Below are 17,467 nucleotides of genomic sequence, written 5' to 3'. Positions count from 1 at the left end.
TTTCATACATGACGAGCAGTCAAATACTTACCATTAGTAAATAATAATAATAATAATAATAATTTATTTATTTATTTATTATTTATTATTAATATTTGTGTGCTGAACAACAGCCAGAGGCCAATTATAGTTCAGCACAGTACACAAACAGAAGATACAAAGGTGCAAAAACAAAGAAATAATATCTTAAATAAACAAAAACATACATAAATGAAATTGAGAACAAGAACAGTAAATACTAATAATCAAAACGAAACTATGCCTTAAAAGGATCTAAATTGTGCCCATGCAAATTGGCATATTTTATGGATCTACAGACTGGAGAAAGTGATTTTGAATTTCTGTTATACAATTTTTTTTTTTTGAAATCTTAAACCTTTTGTAGGAATACGAAGGCTGATATTGTTTATGATAGACTAACAATCAATATCACCTTTGTTCACTTTGCAAAAAAATTGATAATCAAGATTTTGACGTCTAGAATAAAGGCTACAACAGTTAAAATATTTACAGATAATCTCATAGTTAAAGTCAGGGGAATTGGGTATAAATCGAAAAGCACATAAGGAAATAAATTGTCTTTGAATATTTTCCAATTTAACCGAATCATTTGAAGTAATGGCTACAGATTCATATTCAAGTTTAGATCGAACCAAAGTAAAGTATAGAATTAATAGAGACTCTGGAGTAGAAAAAGAATAAGTTATAGACCTTATTAAACCAAGCATTCTTATTGAATGATTATAAATATATTGAACATGGTCGTGAAAGTATAATTTAGAATCGAGTAATACACCAAGATCTTCAATAGAATTTTTCCTAGTAATACAGACGTTATTAAGAGAATAATTAAATTTTATGGAAGTAGTTTTTCGTGAGTACGAAATGACAAAAGTTTTTGTATCATTAATTTTCATTCCATTATTTTCAGACCAAAGTTCAATAGAGTTAATATCATTTTGAAGAGTTTGGCAATCGGCAGAACTATTTATTGAGCGAAATAATAATAATAATAATAATAATAATAATAATAATAATAATAATAATAATAATAATAATAATAATAATAATGTCTTATAGTCACAGAAGATCAAGCAGACATCTCAGACAGTTAACTACGAAGTTCTTCTGTGTGCAATTAAAAAGGCTACAGTTTGTCATTTTATTTTATTTCATAATAAATATAATTTAACTTACGTCTGTATTTCAAATAGTAGCTGGAAGAAATAACTATAAACGAGAATACCTTTGCTAATAAGACGAAAGGACTGAATTGTTACGAAACACATAATACATGTATTGAGGAAGTGTGTGTCATCTTTATGACTCCTTTTTTTTTTCTTTTGAATACTTAAAGAAATTATCCTCAAACTAAATTAAGCATTTAAAAGTCATGTTGAGTTCAGATAAGTTTGTGAAATAATATCATATAAATTAGTTTTTTATTTTTCAGTCAATTACTTATCATGTTAAGATGGCAGAAATGGATTCTGTTACATCAAGATACAATGTTAATATACGTCATTAGTATTACTCGTGAGTATTAACCTTTAAAGCCCCTTTAAGGCTTTAATCACTTAACTTCTCTTCAAAATTTTAAGACATCTTTGATTAATTTTTTCAGATATAATGCCTCTTACCGCGGCGAATAGACCGAGATTTTCTTTTACATCCACTTCATACAGTCTTCCAATACATTGAACGTCATAAAGAACAAACCTAGTCTTCAGTTTTATATATAATAATTTTAAACGATTTTAATTTCATAATTCAGGCACACTGCATGCCTCTCAATATATTGTATTATAATTATGTTCATTGGAAGGCTTCTTATCTGTATGTCAATTTTAATTTTAAGACTATGTACGCCATTCAACCATTTTATGTAAAGTATGCATGGTCAGACTATTTACTAGTGATTTATAAATGTGTTTAAATAATATTTTCACCTAGTTCAAATGTTTGTTTGTTAGAAAACTATCACCTGAAGATGACTTGAAAGTAAGTCGAAAATATTCTTGACGTATATTAACATTGTACCTTGATGTAACAGAATCCATTTCTGCTATCTTAACATGATAAGTGATTGACTGAAAAATAAAAAACTAATTTATATGATATTAAATTAAGCATGTTTTGCTATTAAAAACAATATAGGCCTACTTGGCATAGTTCCACTGGGTAATGAGTTTTGGAATAATATTCTGGAGAAATTCCACAGATAGTAACATTATATTCCTACTACAAAAAAGAGTAATTAGAATAATAGTAGGTGCCAAATCTAGGGAATCGTGCAAGTCCATTAAAAAAATTACAAATAATGTCCATGGCTCATCAGTATATTTATTCATCAATAAACTTCCTCGTATATAATCGTGAAAACTTTATAACTAATTCAACAGTTCATAGCATAAATGCGCGTAAAAAATGACTTTCATACTCCATCGGCAAGTCTATCGTGCTATCAAAAAGGAGTGCGTTATATGGCAGTAAAAATATTTAATAGCCTCCCCATAGATATAAAAAATGAAATTCAAAACATGATTATTTAGAGCCAAATTAAAGAAGTACCTAATTTCTCACGTCTTCTATTCTGTAGGTGAATTCATGACATTCAACAACGCTTCATGAATGTTTCTGTGTTTATAAAGTATTGATACTAAAACTTTGTGTTGTACTTGTAGACTATATTGTAAAACTCTTCTGTATATATTATATCAACTAGACTGTTACTATAATTGGACGGAGTTTTGCAATAAGAGACCAAGCGCCAAAAACCTGTTTAGAGATATTAGCCATTGAAGTATTTTTTTTTTTGTAAAACATTGTATGCAGGAAGTATTACAAAAATAGCACAAATAATACCAAAAAAAGGCTAGCCGATTTTTGATAAGAGACCAGCAGTTGAATTAATATTTCAAAGCAAAATAAATAAATGAATTTTACGTAGTAAACAAATTTTTGCTTTTAAATAGCAGCAAAATCCAGATATCGCGTTCTTGATTTTTTCCGAGTTAAATTAGCCTGCGATCAACAGATTTGTGCAGATATCTCATTTTTTTCCTCCAAATTGTCGGTTGATCTGTTATTGCGTAACTCCGTCCAATTAAGATGTTATAGTACTATTTAAGATTTTTTTTTCGTTTGGCATGTTCCATATTCTAGCTGTAAAGCAATGTACGAATACCATGGAATGTAAATAAATACAATACAATACAATACAATAGTTGCCCTCGCCATTTTTATTACTTCCATTGCACCTTTGTGGCCTTAACGTCACCTCATCGTCTCATGATACAGTAGATCCTACAGTTTAAAAGAAACGTGAAATAGAAAATTAGTACATTAATAATTTTATGCTCGACCATGCCGAAATGTAGTAATTATACACCTGGTAGCAGTCATTTAATGCATGTCATTAAAGTACACCTACTCATTAAAGTTCAGGTGTTTTCAGCCAATGACAACTCAGCTTACAGTTGTTCAGCTAATAACGAGTCAGCTTTGTACCGTTATAAAACCGCAAGTATCGATTATTCTCGGATATGCAATCGAAAGAGAATTAGCGAAAAGTCACGGAGGCTGGAAATCCAATACTGTCGCAGAAGGTTATGTTCTGTTACTATGTATAATAATTAGCGTTAATTGTAAATAATATTCAAATAAATTCAATTTGTCATCTCGTTTTTCAATGTCGAATTCAATAATCAAAGTTATACCAAGTTTAACGGGATTACACAAGGTCAATGAGATTATTGTTCCTCGGAAAAAATCAATACTTTCGCGTCTGCGCACATCTCACAATTCACGACCTAGAACAAGGTCACTTCCGATCTTGTCAGATACAAATAAAATGTATACATCTGAATACTGTAATTTCAAGTTAGAAATATGGTCGAGCATAAAAAGTCGTATGAAACTCGCATATAATGGTAATTAAGAAGCTCGTATGAAAATTATGAAACCCGCTTGCGCTCGTTTCATAAATATCCATACTCGCTTCTTAATTACTATCATTATAGACTCGTTGCATAATGTACTATTATTACACTGTACTAAAAGCACTGGCATTAGAAGCTGTGAACAATAGATACCCACCAGAAGAATGGTTATATATCTACACGGATGGGTCTACTATCGATAACAACTCAGGATCAGGAATTACGTGTGCGATATTCTCATTTTATCAACCAGCAGGATATCATACAACAAATTTTGATGCGGAAATAATGGCTATTCATATCTCACTCCAACACCTACTATACAGAATAGATACATTTCAAAATGCTGTCATTCTCTCTGATTCTAAAGCAGCATTATATGCAATAAATTCATATAAAATGATGTCAATCCAAATTAAAGAATGTCACAAAATGATCCAACAACTTCAAAAACTACAGAAAAGAATTCAATTGCAATGGATATCTGCACATTGCGGAATTGCTGGAAATGAAACTGCTGACTTTCTTGCCAAAAAGGATCCAATTTAATTCAGAATACAAATACAAGCCTACCTTTTACATCCATCAAAAGACTAATTAAAAATAAATATAAAATCAAGCAAAACCAAGCACTATGTACCAAAACCAAAGATAAAAAAATGGAGCATTTTAATAAAAAAAAAACAGAAATCCCACGTAAATCTGCAGTAGCAAACTTCAGACTGCTTACAGAACACGATTATTTGGCCAAACACTTGAATAAAATAGGAATTTACACGAATCCAAATTGCCCTCTATGCAGCAAAGAAGAAGAAATGACTGAAGATCATCTACAAACCTGTGAAGTTCTACCTGATGGATCCACCACAGAGAAATATTGGAGAGCAAGAACGCTAATGGCTTCGTTGCCAAAGCCCGGCATTATATAACAACAACAACAACAACAACAACATAATTTTATTACATTAAAAACATAGATTTAAACTTTTATTTTGAGCCAGAAACATTTTTGACACTTGTGCATTTGACGTTTTATGATCTGCTAATGTTCTCTCGGCTTCCTTGGATAAGTGTCGCCGATGACGTCGCTCTGGGGCGATGCTTGCCAAATTGCACTTGAATTATGATGGAAACGCGATTTTAAAATGGGTTCGAGAATCCATCACGCTGGTGTACGCGGCCAGTATGCGGAGACTCTTCTTGAACGGCTATTAAACTGCGGGGGTAGTAATTTGCATTTTCAGGACATCCACTACGAACTTTTCGATAGGGCATGGCTGTCGAGAGCCTAGCAGCCCACAAGTACACTAGAAATTTCCATACCGCTTCTCAAACCATCGTTATGTAAATGATAAGGTTCGATGTGTGCCTTCGTTCGGAAAGTCCTGAGTTTGACATTAAAGAATGGTATCAAGAAAAACCGTAGTGTCCACACCTGTGGAGTAACAGCTAGCACGTCTGGCAGCGAAACCAGGTGGCCCGGGTTCGATTCCCGGTCGGGGCAAGTTACCTTGAGGTTTTTTCCGGGGTTTTCCCTCAACCTCAATGCTGGGTAACTTTCGGTGCTGGACTCCGGACTCATTTCACCGGCATTATCACCTTCAGCTCATTCAGACGCTAAATAACCTAAGCTGTTGATAAAGCATCGTAAAATAACCTAGCAAAGAACCGTAGTTCAGTCAGCCAGCTAACTGTTTTTCTCACGAAATTTCACTCTTTGTTCTGTCAGGTTCCTTGAGATTTGTGAGGGTTTCGAAAATATTTTCTTCGAGCACTTCTGTTTCTAGAGCAGATGGGAGGATAATATTAAAATGGATTTGAGGGAGGTGGAATATGATGATAGAGATTGGATTAATCTTGCACAGGATAGGGACTGATAGCGAGCTTATGTGAGGGCAGCAATTAACCTCCGGGTTACTTAAAAGCCATTTGTAAATAATAATAATAATAATAATAATAATAATAATAAAGGCGGCCTGGTAGCTCAGTTGGTAGAGCAGCTGGCTACGGGCTGGAAGGTCAGGGGTTCGATCCCAGGTGGTGACAGGATTTTTTTCTCGTTGCCAAACTTTCAGAAAGGCCCCGAGGTTCACTCAGCCTCCTATAAAATTGAGTACTGGGTCTTTCCCGGGGGTAAAAGGCGGTCAGAGCGTGGCGCCGACCACAACTTCTCATTCTAGTGCCGAGGTCATGGAAAGCATGGGGCTCTACCCCCATGCCCCCGAAGTGCCTTCATGGCATGTTACGAGGATATCTTTATCTTTTTTTTTAATAATGATAATAATAATAATAATAATAATAATAATAATAATAATAATTACTTACAAATGGCTTTTAGAGAACCCGGAGGTTCATTGCCGCCCTCACATAAGCTTGCCACCGGTTCCTATCCTGAGCAAGATTAATCCAGTCTCTACCATCATATCCCATATCCCTAAAATCTATTTTAAAATTATCCTCCCATCTACGTCTCGGCCTCCCCAAAGATATTTTCCCGTTTGGTCTTCCACTAACACTCTATATGCCCATACGTGCTGCATGCCCTGCCCATCTCAAAGTCTGGGTTTAATGTTCCTAATTATGTCAGGAGAAGAATACAGTGCGTGCAGTTCTGCGTTGTGTAACTTTCTCCATTTTCCTGTAACTTCATCCCTCTTAGCCCCAAATATTTTCCTAAGCACCATATTCTCAAATATTCTTAAGCTCTGTTCCTCTCTCAAAGTGAGAGTCCAAGTTTCACAACCATACAGAAGAACCAGTAATAGTCTATAACTGTTTTATAAATTCTAACTTTCAGGTTTTTTGATAGAAGACTAGATGACAAAAGTTTTCAACAGACAACAAATAATAATAATAATAATAATAATAATAATAATAATAATAATAATAATGATAATAATAATAATAATAATAATAATAATAGGCCTAATAATAATAATTGTCGTTTGTATACGTCTTAAATCGGATTAGTGAAACATGTTACTATCAGAAATGTATACATTGGAGGGGGAAAGGAACTCGTCTCCTTACTACATTATCTCGTACCTTATTTGCCTCATGAGTGATGCCTTATTGGTGTCACTTATGAGGTTTCAATCTGTCTTCCGACAGTTGACTAAACAACGACAGTAATATAATAATAATAGTAATATAATAATAATAATAATAATAATAGTAATAGTAATAATAATAATAATAAGAAGAAGAAGAAGTAATAAAACGATTGCTGGTTAGTTTGCAACTATCTTATTGAAGAAATAGCTGATTCCATATTACGAAATTATACAATATCTGTGCATCGTGTAGCAACCTTCGACTGTAAAAGGCTCAAGAAGTAGATGCAGTTCCGGTGTAAATAGTTACAATTTTATGGATAATTTCCGAACATCGTAAAATTTAGTACGTTTTATTGACATGACCTCCTCTATTCTTTGGCGCATTGCATTGCGGGACATGGCCATCGTAAAAGCAGATTTATGTCACATAACCAAAGATAACTGGCTCATCCTCTCAACGGTTGGCAATCAAAAACAAAATGTTATCGAGGATTTTAATTGGATCCCCAAGATAATTACTCATGTTTAGTGCTGTATCTACGGTAACGAGATAGGGTTTAATTAGGCCTACGTATCACCTAGGGAAGTTATATAATGCACGGAGTCCCACATACAATTCTAGAGTATATGAATGAATAAATAAATTGATCAATATTTTGTTAATTAGCTGCTTAAAAATTTGAAGCCCTATATTTGATTCCGTCCTCGCTTGTTATATGAGCCGATCAGAGCAGAAGTGGTGTAGGCCTAAGTCAAAATTGGATAATGAGGTTTAAAGTAAAAATTCTGTAAAATACAGCGCAAAGTAGCAATTAATATTTTCTTCGTGCTATCCACTGGCTACTAATAGTTTAATTAATTGATACTTCGCGCTGTATTTTGCAGAATGTTTACTGTAACCCTCATTTCCCATTTTTTACTTACACCACTTCTGCTCTCAACGGCTCATATGAACTAGTACGAAATATCCGTATAAAAAGTGAGGGAATACCTAGACACTTATGAATAATACTAATATGTTGAAATGACAAGTCTGAAATAATAAAATTGTACTGTGTAGTGCCTGTTTCTGAAGTGTACACTCGGTATTGCACTGCTATGTTTATATAGCTTTGCCGGTCTTAACATTCTACGCAGTAAACCAGACAAGTCCATTTGATACCGGTACGGAAAAAGGGGTGTATGGTTTAGTTGCTAGTGCTGCTGCTGCTACTACTACTACCACTACTGCTACTGCTACTACTACCACTACGCTACTACTGCTACTACTACTACGCTACTGTTACTACTACTACTGCTACTACTACTACTACTATTGCTGCTACTACTACTACTGCTGCTACTACCACTACGCTACTGCTACTACTGCTTTCACTACGCTACTGCTACTACTACTACTACTACTACTACTGCTACTACTACTACTACTACTGCTACTACCACTACGCTACTGCTACTACTACTATTGATACTGCTACTACTGCTATTACTGCTACTGCTACTACTTACTACTGCTACTACTACCACTACGCTACTGCTACTGCTACTACTGCTACTGCTACTACTTACTACTGCTACTACTACTACTACTACTGCTGCTACTACTACTGTTACTACTACTGCTACTACTGATACTGCTACTACTACTACTGCTACTGCTATTACTACTAGTACTACTACTACTGCTACTGCTACTACTACTACTACTACTAGTATTACTGCTACTACTACTACTGCTACTACTACCACTACCACTACGCTACTGCTACTTCTACTACTACTACTACTACTATTACTGCTGCTGCTACTACTACTGTTACTACTGATACTGCTACTACTACTACTGCTACTACTGCTATTACTACTAGTACTACTACTACTGCTACTGCTACTACTACTACTAATATTACTGCTACTACTACTACTGCTACCACTACCACTACGCTACTGCTACTACTACTACTACTACTACTGCTACTACTACTACTGCTATTACTACTAGTACTACTACTACTGCTACTGCTACTACTACTACTAATATTACTGCTACTACTACTACTGCTACTGCTACCACTACCACTACGCTACTGCTACTACTACTATTACTGCTACTTCTACTACTACTACTACTACTACTGCTACTACTACTACTACTACTACTGTTACTACTACTGCTACTACTGATACTGCTGCTACTACTACTACTGCTACTGCTACTACTGCTACTACTACTACTACTAGTATTACTGCTACTACTACTGCTGCTACTACCACTATCACTACCACTACCACTACGCCACTGCTACTACTATTATTACTGCTACTTCTACTACTACTACTACTGATACTGCTACTACTACTACTACTACTACTACTACTAGTATTACTGCTACTACTACTACTACTACTGCTACTGCTACTACTACCACTACTACTACGCTACTGCTACTACTACTATTACTGCTACTTCTACTACTACTACTACTGCTGCTGCTACTACTACCACTACTACTACGCTACTGCTACTACTACTATTACTGCTACTTCTACTACTACTACTGCTGCTGCTACTACTACTGTTACTACTACTGCTACTACTGATACTGCTACTACTGCTACTGCTATTACTACTACTGCTACTACTGATACTGCTACTACTACTACTACTACTGCTATTACTACTAGTACTACTACTACTACTGCTGCTGCTACTACCACTACTACTACGCTACTGCTACTACTACTATTACTGCTACTTCTACTACTACTACTACTACTACTACTACTGCTGCTACTACTACTACCACTACTGCTACTGCTACTACTACCACTACGCTACTACTGCTACTACTACTACGCTACTGTTACTACTACTACTGCTACTACTACTACTACTATTGCTGCTACTACTACTACTGCTGCTACTACCACTACGCTACTGCTACTACTGCTTTCACTACGCTACTGCTACTACTACTACTACTACTACTACTGCTACTACTACTACTACTACTACTACTACTACTGCTACTACCACTACGCTACTGCTACTACTACTATTGATACTGCTACTACTGCTATTACTGCTACTGCTACTACTTACTACTGCTACTACTACCACTACGCTACTGCTGCTACTACTGCTACTGCTACTACTTACTACTGCTACTACTACTACTACTACTGCTGCTACTACTACTGTTACTACTACTGCTACTACTGATACTGCTACTACTACTACTGCTACTGCTATTACTACTAGTACTACTGCTACTACTACCACTACCACTACGCTACTGCTACTTCTACTACTACTACTACTATTACTGCTGCTACTACTACTGTTACTACTGATACTGCTACTACTACTACTGCTATTACTACTAGTACTACTACTACTGCTACTACTACTACTAATATTACTGCTACTACTACTACTGCTACTGCTACCACTACCACTACGCTACTGCTACTACTACTACTACTACTACTGCTACTACTGCTATTACTACTAGTACTACTACTACTACTACTGCTACTGCTACTACTACTACTAATATTACTGCTACTACTACTACTGCTACTGCTACCACTACCACTACGCTACTGCTACTACTACTATTACTGCTACTTCTACTACTACTACTACTACTACTACTACTACTACTACTGCTACTACTACTACTACTACTACTGTTACTACTACTGCTACTACTGATACTGCTGCTACTACTACTACTGCTACTGCTACTACTGCTACTGCTACTACTACTAGTATTACTGCTACTACTACTGCTGCTACTACCACTATCACTACCACTACCACTACGCCACTGCTACTACTATTATTACTGCTACTTCTACTACTACTACTACTGATACTGCTACTACTACTACTACTACTAGTATTACTGCTACTACTACTACTACTGCTACTGCTACTACTACCACTACTACTACGCTACTGCTACTACTACTATTACTGCTACTTCTACTACTACTACTACTACTACTGCTGCTACTACTACCATTACTACTACGCTACTGCTACTACTACTATTACTGCTACTTCTACTACTACTACTACTGCTGCTGCTACTACTACTGTTACTACTACTGCTACTACTGATACTGCTACTACTGCTACTGCTATTACTACTACTGCTACTACTGATACTGCTACTACTACTACTACTACTACTACTGCTATTACTACTAGTACTACTACTACTACTGCTGCTGCTACTACCACTACTACTACGCTACTGCTACTACTACTATTACTGCTACTTCTACTACTACTACTACTACTACTACTACTGCTGCTGCTACTACTACTGTTACTACTACTGCTACTACTGATACTGCTACTACTGCTACTGCTATTACTACTACTGCTACTACTGATACTGCTACTACTACTACTACTACTGCTACTGCTATTACTACTAGTACTACTACTACTACTGCTGCTGCTACTGCTACTACTGTTATTCCTTATAATATATAACAGTGATGCAGTTTATAGCATCGTCCCAGTTTCTCTGTACCCTGCGTTTCCGTTGCGGTCATCTTCCTGACGCCTTGAATTACATCTGACGTTTTAATTGGTCATTCACTGCCCACGTGCTCAGTTGTCTCTTCACAGTCACATATGCGATTTAGGTCTCTCGGAAAAACACAGTATTAACAGCGAAGTGCCTGTAATTGGATTCTCTGTGAACAGAATCCGACGTATGGTGTACTCATTAGAGAAATATTAGATCTTGTTAGTAGATGTGATGATTTATATCTTCCATCAGCAATAACGCCCGGATAACGTGACTATCAGTGCATTGGATTGCTTTCCAGATGGTAAAGGAATGCATCACTACAAGTTAGTCTATGTATTTTTAATGCAGTACGTTGGTGTTTATGGATAACATTTCGCAAAACATGTTCTGTGGAACTGCGAAGATAAATAGAGTCTTGACAAGATGAAAAACAATGACGATGATGATAATAATGAAAGATGGCGACTGGTATGAAATGTAGTCTTCGGACAATTGACTAAATAACAATAACCTTATAACGGAGCTCTGAAATGATGATTTGTGATATTGATGATGAGGGTTCAGTAGTGGGAGCGGTGACTGATAAGGGATGCTTATGAATTATTTATATTGGAGAAGAAAGATGAAAGATAAGGGATGGTTATGAATTATTTATATTGGAGAAGAAAGATGAAAGATAAGGGATGGTTATGAATTATTTATATTGGAGAAGAAAGACGAAAGATAAGGGATGGTCATGAATTATTTATATTGGAGAAGAAAGATGAAAGATAAGGGATGGTTATGAATTATTTATATTGGAGAAGAAAGATGAAAGATAAGGGATGGTTATTAATTATTTATATTGGAAAAGAAAGATGAAAGATAAGGGATGGTTATGAATTATTTATATTGGAGAAGAAAGATGAAAGATAAGGGATGGTTATTAATTATTTATATTGGAGAAGAAAGATGCAAGATAAGGGATGGTTATGAATTATTTGTGATATTGGAGAAGAAGGATGAAAGATAAGGGATGGTTATGAATTATTTATCATATTGGAGAAGAAAGATGAAAGATAAGGGATCGTTATGAATTATTTATCATATTGGAGAAGAAAGATGAAAGATAAGGGATGGTTATGAATTATTTATCATATTGGAGAAGAAAGATGAAAGATAAGGGATCGTTATGAATTATTTATCATATTGGAGAAGAAAGATGAAAGATAAGGGATCGTTATGAATTATTTGTGATATTGGAGAAGAAAGATGAAAGATAAGGGATGGTTATGAATTATTTGTGATATTGGAGAAGAAATATGAAAGATAAGGGATGGTTATGAATTATTTGTGATATTAGAGAAGAAAGATGAAAGATAAGGGATGGTTATGAATTATTTATGATATTGGAGAAGAAATATGAAAGGTATGGGATGGTTATGAATTATTTGGATATTGGAGAAGACAGATGAAAGATAAGGGATGGTTATAAATTATTTGTCATATTGGAGAAGAAAGATGAAAGATAACGGAAGGTTCTGAATTATTCCTGATATTGGAGAAGAAAGATAAGGGCTGGTTATGAATGATTTATTATATTGGAGAAGAAAGATGAAAGATATGGGATGGTTATGAATTATTTGTGATATTGGAGAAGAAAGATGAAAGATAAGGGATGGTTATAAATTATTTGTCATATTGGAGAAGAAAGATGAAAGATAACGGAAGGTTCTGAATTATTCCTGATATTGGAGAAGAAAGATAAGGGATGGTTATGAATGATTTATTATATTGGAGAAGGAAGATGAAAGATATGGGATGGTTATGAATTATTTGTGATATTGGAGAAGAAAGATGAAAGATAAGGGATGGTTATAAATTATTTGTCATATTGGAGAAGAAAGATGAAAGATAACGGAAGGTTCTGAATTATTCCTGATATTGGAGAAGAAAGATAAGGGATGGTTATGAATGATTTATTATATTGGAGAAGGAAGATGAAAGATATGGGATGGTTATGAATTATTTGTGATATTGGAGAAGAAAGATGAAAGATAAGGGATGGTTATAAATTATTTGTCGTATTGGAGAAGAAAGATGAAAGATAACGGAAGGTTCTGAATTATTCCTGATATTGGAGAAGAAAGATAAGGGATGGTTATGAATTATTTATTATATTGGAGAAGGAAGATGAAAGATATGGGATGGTTATGAATTATTTGTGATATCGGAGAAGAAAGATGAAAGATAAGGGCTGGTTTTGAATTATTTATCATATTGGAGAAGAAAGATGAAAGATAAGGGATGGTTCTGAATTATTCCTGATATGGGAGAAGAAAGATGAAAGATAAGGGATGGTTATGAATTATTTATCATATTGGTGAAGAAAGATGAAAGATAAGGTATGGCTATGAATTATTTGTGATATTGGAGAAGAAAGATGACGGGTGATGTCGAAGAGGATGATGATTGTAAATGCAAGTGGTGGACTGATGACATTTATTTTCTTTCTTTTCCATCGTCAAGCCTTTCTATTTTCATGAGTTCAATGTCAGTTCCTTTGCATGTCTTCCCCACGACTGTGTCGTCCTACCTACCTAATTCTCATCGCTTTTGTTGCTGAAGATGTGCACTTGGAAATGGAGGCTGTTGCAAGTTGCATAACCCACTTAATTCCACACAGTTTCAGTCACTAGTGATAAATATTTTGGTAGAAAGTTGAAATTAACTGGTTATGCACGAACTTTTGGTAATGGGCGATATTGCAATGCCTCTTTTCGACTAGATAGACTATTCAAAGATGATGATATGGTGATGCGACGATAGTGAAGCAATAGTGTAGTGATTATTGCTTGAGAAACAAGAAACCTTGTCTCAAAGAATCTTTCTGAAGTAACAATTGGGTTTTCGGACATTTACTCTTTTGTAATTAGGAAAAATTCGGAGCATATTGGTCACTCGTGGATTTTGGTCCTAAATGGGTTCAGTTACGAAGAATCAGAATGTCAAATAAAAGCATGGAGGTTTTAGGGTGAAAAATCATATTGGAATAATGGTTATATTTTACTTCTTTGAATGAATACCTTCTCTTCGTATCCATCGAGTGAACTTAAGGTATTTATCTACCCTTGTAAGAAAAATTTGCGATTTTTATCCCGTTCTTTAACTATTTTTTTCCCTGATTACTTCGCAGAAAATTAAGGATTTTCACACAAAACAAACCCCTCAAATAATTTTGGGGTAGCTTTGTAAAGCGAAAGCTGAAATTTGTTTTAGTGCTTGTCCCACAGTTTTTACGTTGGAACAAATTTTCTTTCGTTGTCTCACTCCTAAAAGAACACAGAATAAGCTGTGAAAACAGTTTTTGCCTATCTTATCCCATTAAGGAAAAATATCATTTTATTTTTTTGAAAATTTCAAACATAATAATAAAGATTTAAGATCTTGTAGTTTTAAATTAACTTTCTTAACCCTTAAATCAAATGCCTTACTATAATAATACCGGACAGCTGTATATTAGCAGCATTGACGTGAGTGCGAAATATCGCGGAGCGGCGTGGAATTACGTCCACAAATACAAATATTAACATACTGAGATTCTGACTATTGTTTAAAACGTGAATTACTAATGTGGAATAATATATGAAACACTTAAGAAATGTTGAATAGTATTCAATGTAAAATTATTACCTTATATCAGAGCTGCATATTATGAGAAATATTGCATACTTCATATTACTTTCCGTAATTAATTGTTACATTTTTTTTTTTTTTTTTTGCTTTAGTGAGACAAAATCAGTTCTGACATTAGGAATGAATTTATAATAATGCTTTATATACCCATTGCTGACAAATTTAAAAATAAAAAAGTGGTAGTATTCCGATGCTTGTAATAATTACTAAAGGCATGTAGACAACAATAAAATTTAATTTGCTAAAACCTTAGATTTTCCAATATAATTTAATTTCTATAGATTTATTAGGCCTAAATAACAAAGCTAATTTTTATTGTTCTATCAAGACAGAGACAAAGGCATTAGGCCTAATAACGAATTTTGTTGACTCACGTTTTATGATCCCTCGGAAATCGAAAGTTCGATTTGGAGCAATTTGTAATGCTGTAATTGTAGCAATTATAAACCGCACATATACATCCTGACATTTTAACACATCACTAATTAATAAAACTATTAACTAGCCCAGCAACAATATACATTGCAGTTGATTACAGCTTGTTTCGCGAGTATCTCCACACCGGCCGCCTAGGTAGCAGCACCAGCGTCGCGACGCGTCGTTCGCACGCAAAACTGCTAGCTGTCCGATATTATTATAGTAAGGTGGTATTTCCTTTTATTTATGTAATTATTTCATTAAGCATTTATTTTGTACTTCAAATTGTTTCATATCGTTTGGTGTAGGCCTACCTCCAGAATCCATGTGCGTACAGATTTCTTCAGGATAAAGAAAAAGGCATCACCCTAAACTCCCCAGATTTTGAAAGCTACTTTCGATATAATTTCAATAATTACATAACAAATGATGAAACGAGAATTAACATGGAGATAAAAAATTTTACAGGAGAAAAAGTTCGTCCAAAGGGCTGGACTCTGGAAGAGTACCCAAAACGCTCATTGCATTTCCGCCTTGAATAGCAATACTTAAGCGTTGACGCAAATAAGTAGTGCAACGGCGATCACCAGTAATGGAGATCAAAATTTGGCCGATTTGGGATACCAAAATTTTGGCGTCATGACTCCAAGGACCGAAGGTCTCCACAGCAAATGGGACAAAGATATAATTGTCTAAAAGATGAGCATATTTATTGACTTTCGTCTTCACGGCTAATTCAGCAGCAGATGCTGCGTGTCTGGAGGTATTCGGCAAGTGAGATGGAGCTAGAGTGTCAACGCAAGTGGAGTCCCAAATTAAAGATTTTCCTCTAGACCATTGAATTAAGGTAAGACCATCGGGTCATTTACCATCTGCGCGACTAATACCTGGTGGTTCCAAAAGAGACGGGATGCCACAAGAAGTCACAGATCTTTTAATGATAACGAGAATTAACGAGAATTAAGGGTATTTGCTTAAATTGGCAAAACTTCATTTCTCACACTAGTTTATTAAACCGTGTCGGACTGTAAAGAAAACACACTATCGCAATGTCCATATTTTATATGTTGTACATAAATTTATATATCTTCTCACCATTCGTGAGCTTCCACAAGGGACAGAGAGTACATAACCATAGACATTTTTACAAGTTCATGAAAAACCATTAATTTTGTTTTGACAATGAAATTCTTACAAGTACATAGCTGCAAATAATTTTGTTTAGATTAGTGGAAATATACCTATTTTTAGAAAGGTAAGTGTTACAAAAAAGTAAAGAATGCTACTGAACTTAGTTTGATTTCGAATATAGGTGATTCTTCAGGAGAGCAGTTGATCCTTTCAATGCAGCTAAGGTTACAATCGGAATAATAGATGTAGATATTCCAAGCCTCTTAAACACATCTTTCATGAAGAGAATAGCGGTACCTCTTGCTCCAACCAGAAGTCCGATTACTTCAAGCTCTTTTAGATGGTATTTTTTGAGGTAATAGGGAATGGTAGGATTGTAGATATTCTTTTTTTCCTTATCCACTTCTGCTGGCTGTTCCTCATCCGTTTCGAAACGCACAGTGGGATCAATTATGAATCCAGATCTTGTAGATTCCTTGAAAGCTATTATATCTATGCGCCGTGTACTGCCAGTGACGGAGAGACCATGTACTTCTTCAAAGGTGTTGTAATCGGCATCTTTAAGGGCAGTGACTATAATTGATCGTACTTGGTGGTGTCTAGCGTTTCGCAGAGCTTCGCCGTGCGGACAGGATCCCAGGACATGTGCAAGGGTTTCAACCTCGTTGTGGCAATGCCTACAACGGTTGTCCTG

Source organism: Periplaneta americana, chromosome 11, assembly GCF_040183065.1.
Source record: "Periplaneta americana isolate PAMFEO1 chromosome 11, P.americana_PAMFEO1_priV1, whole genome shotgun sequence".
Taxonomy (NCBI): domain Eukaryota; kingdom Metazoa; phylum Arthropoda; class Insecta; order Blattodea; family Blattidae; genus Periplaneta; species Periplaneta americana.
The sequence above is the reverse complement of the archived record's forward strand: the minus strand, read 5'-3'. Positions refer to the sequence as shown.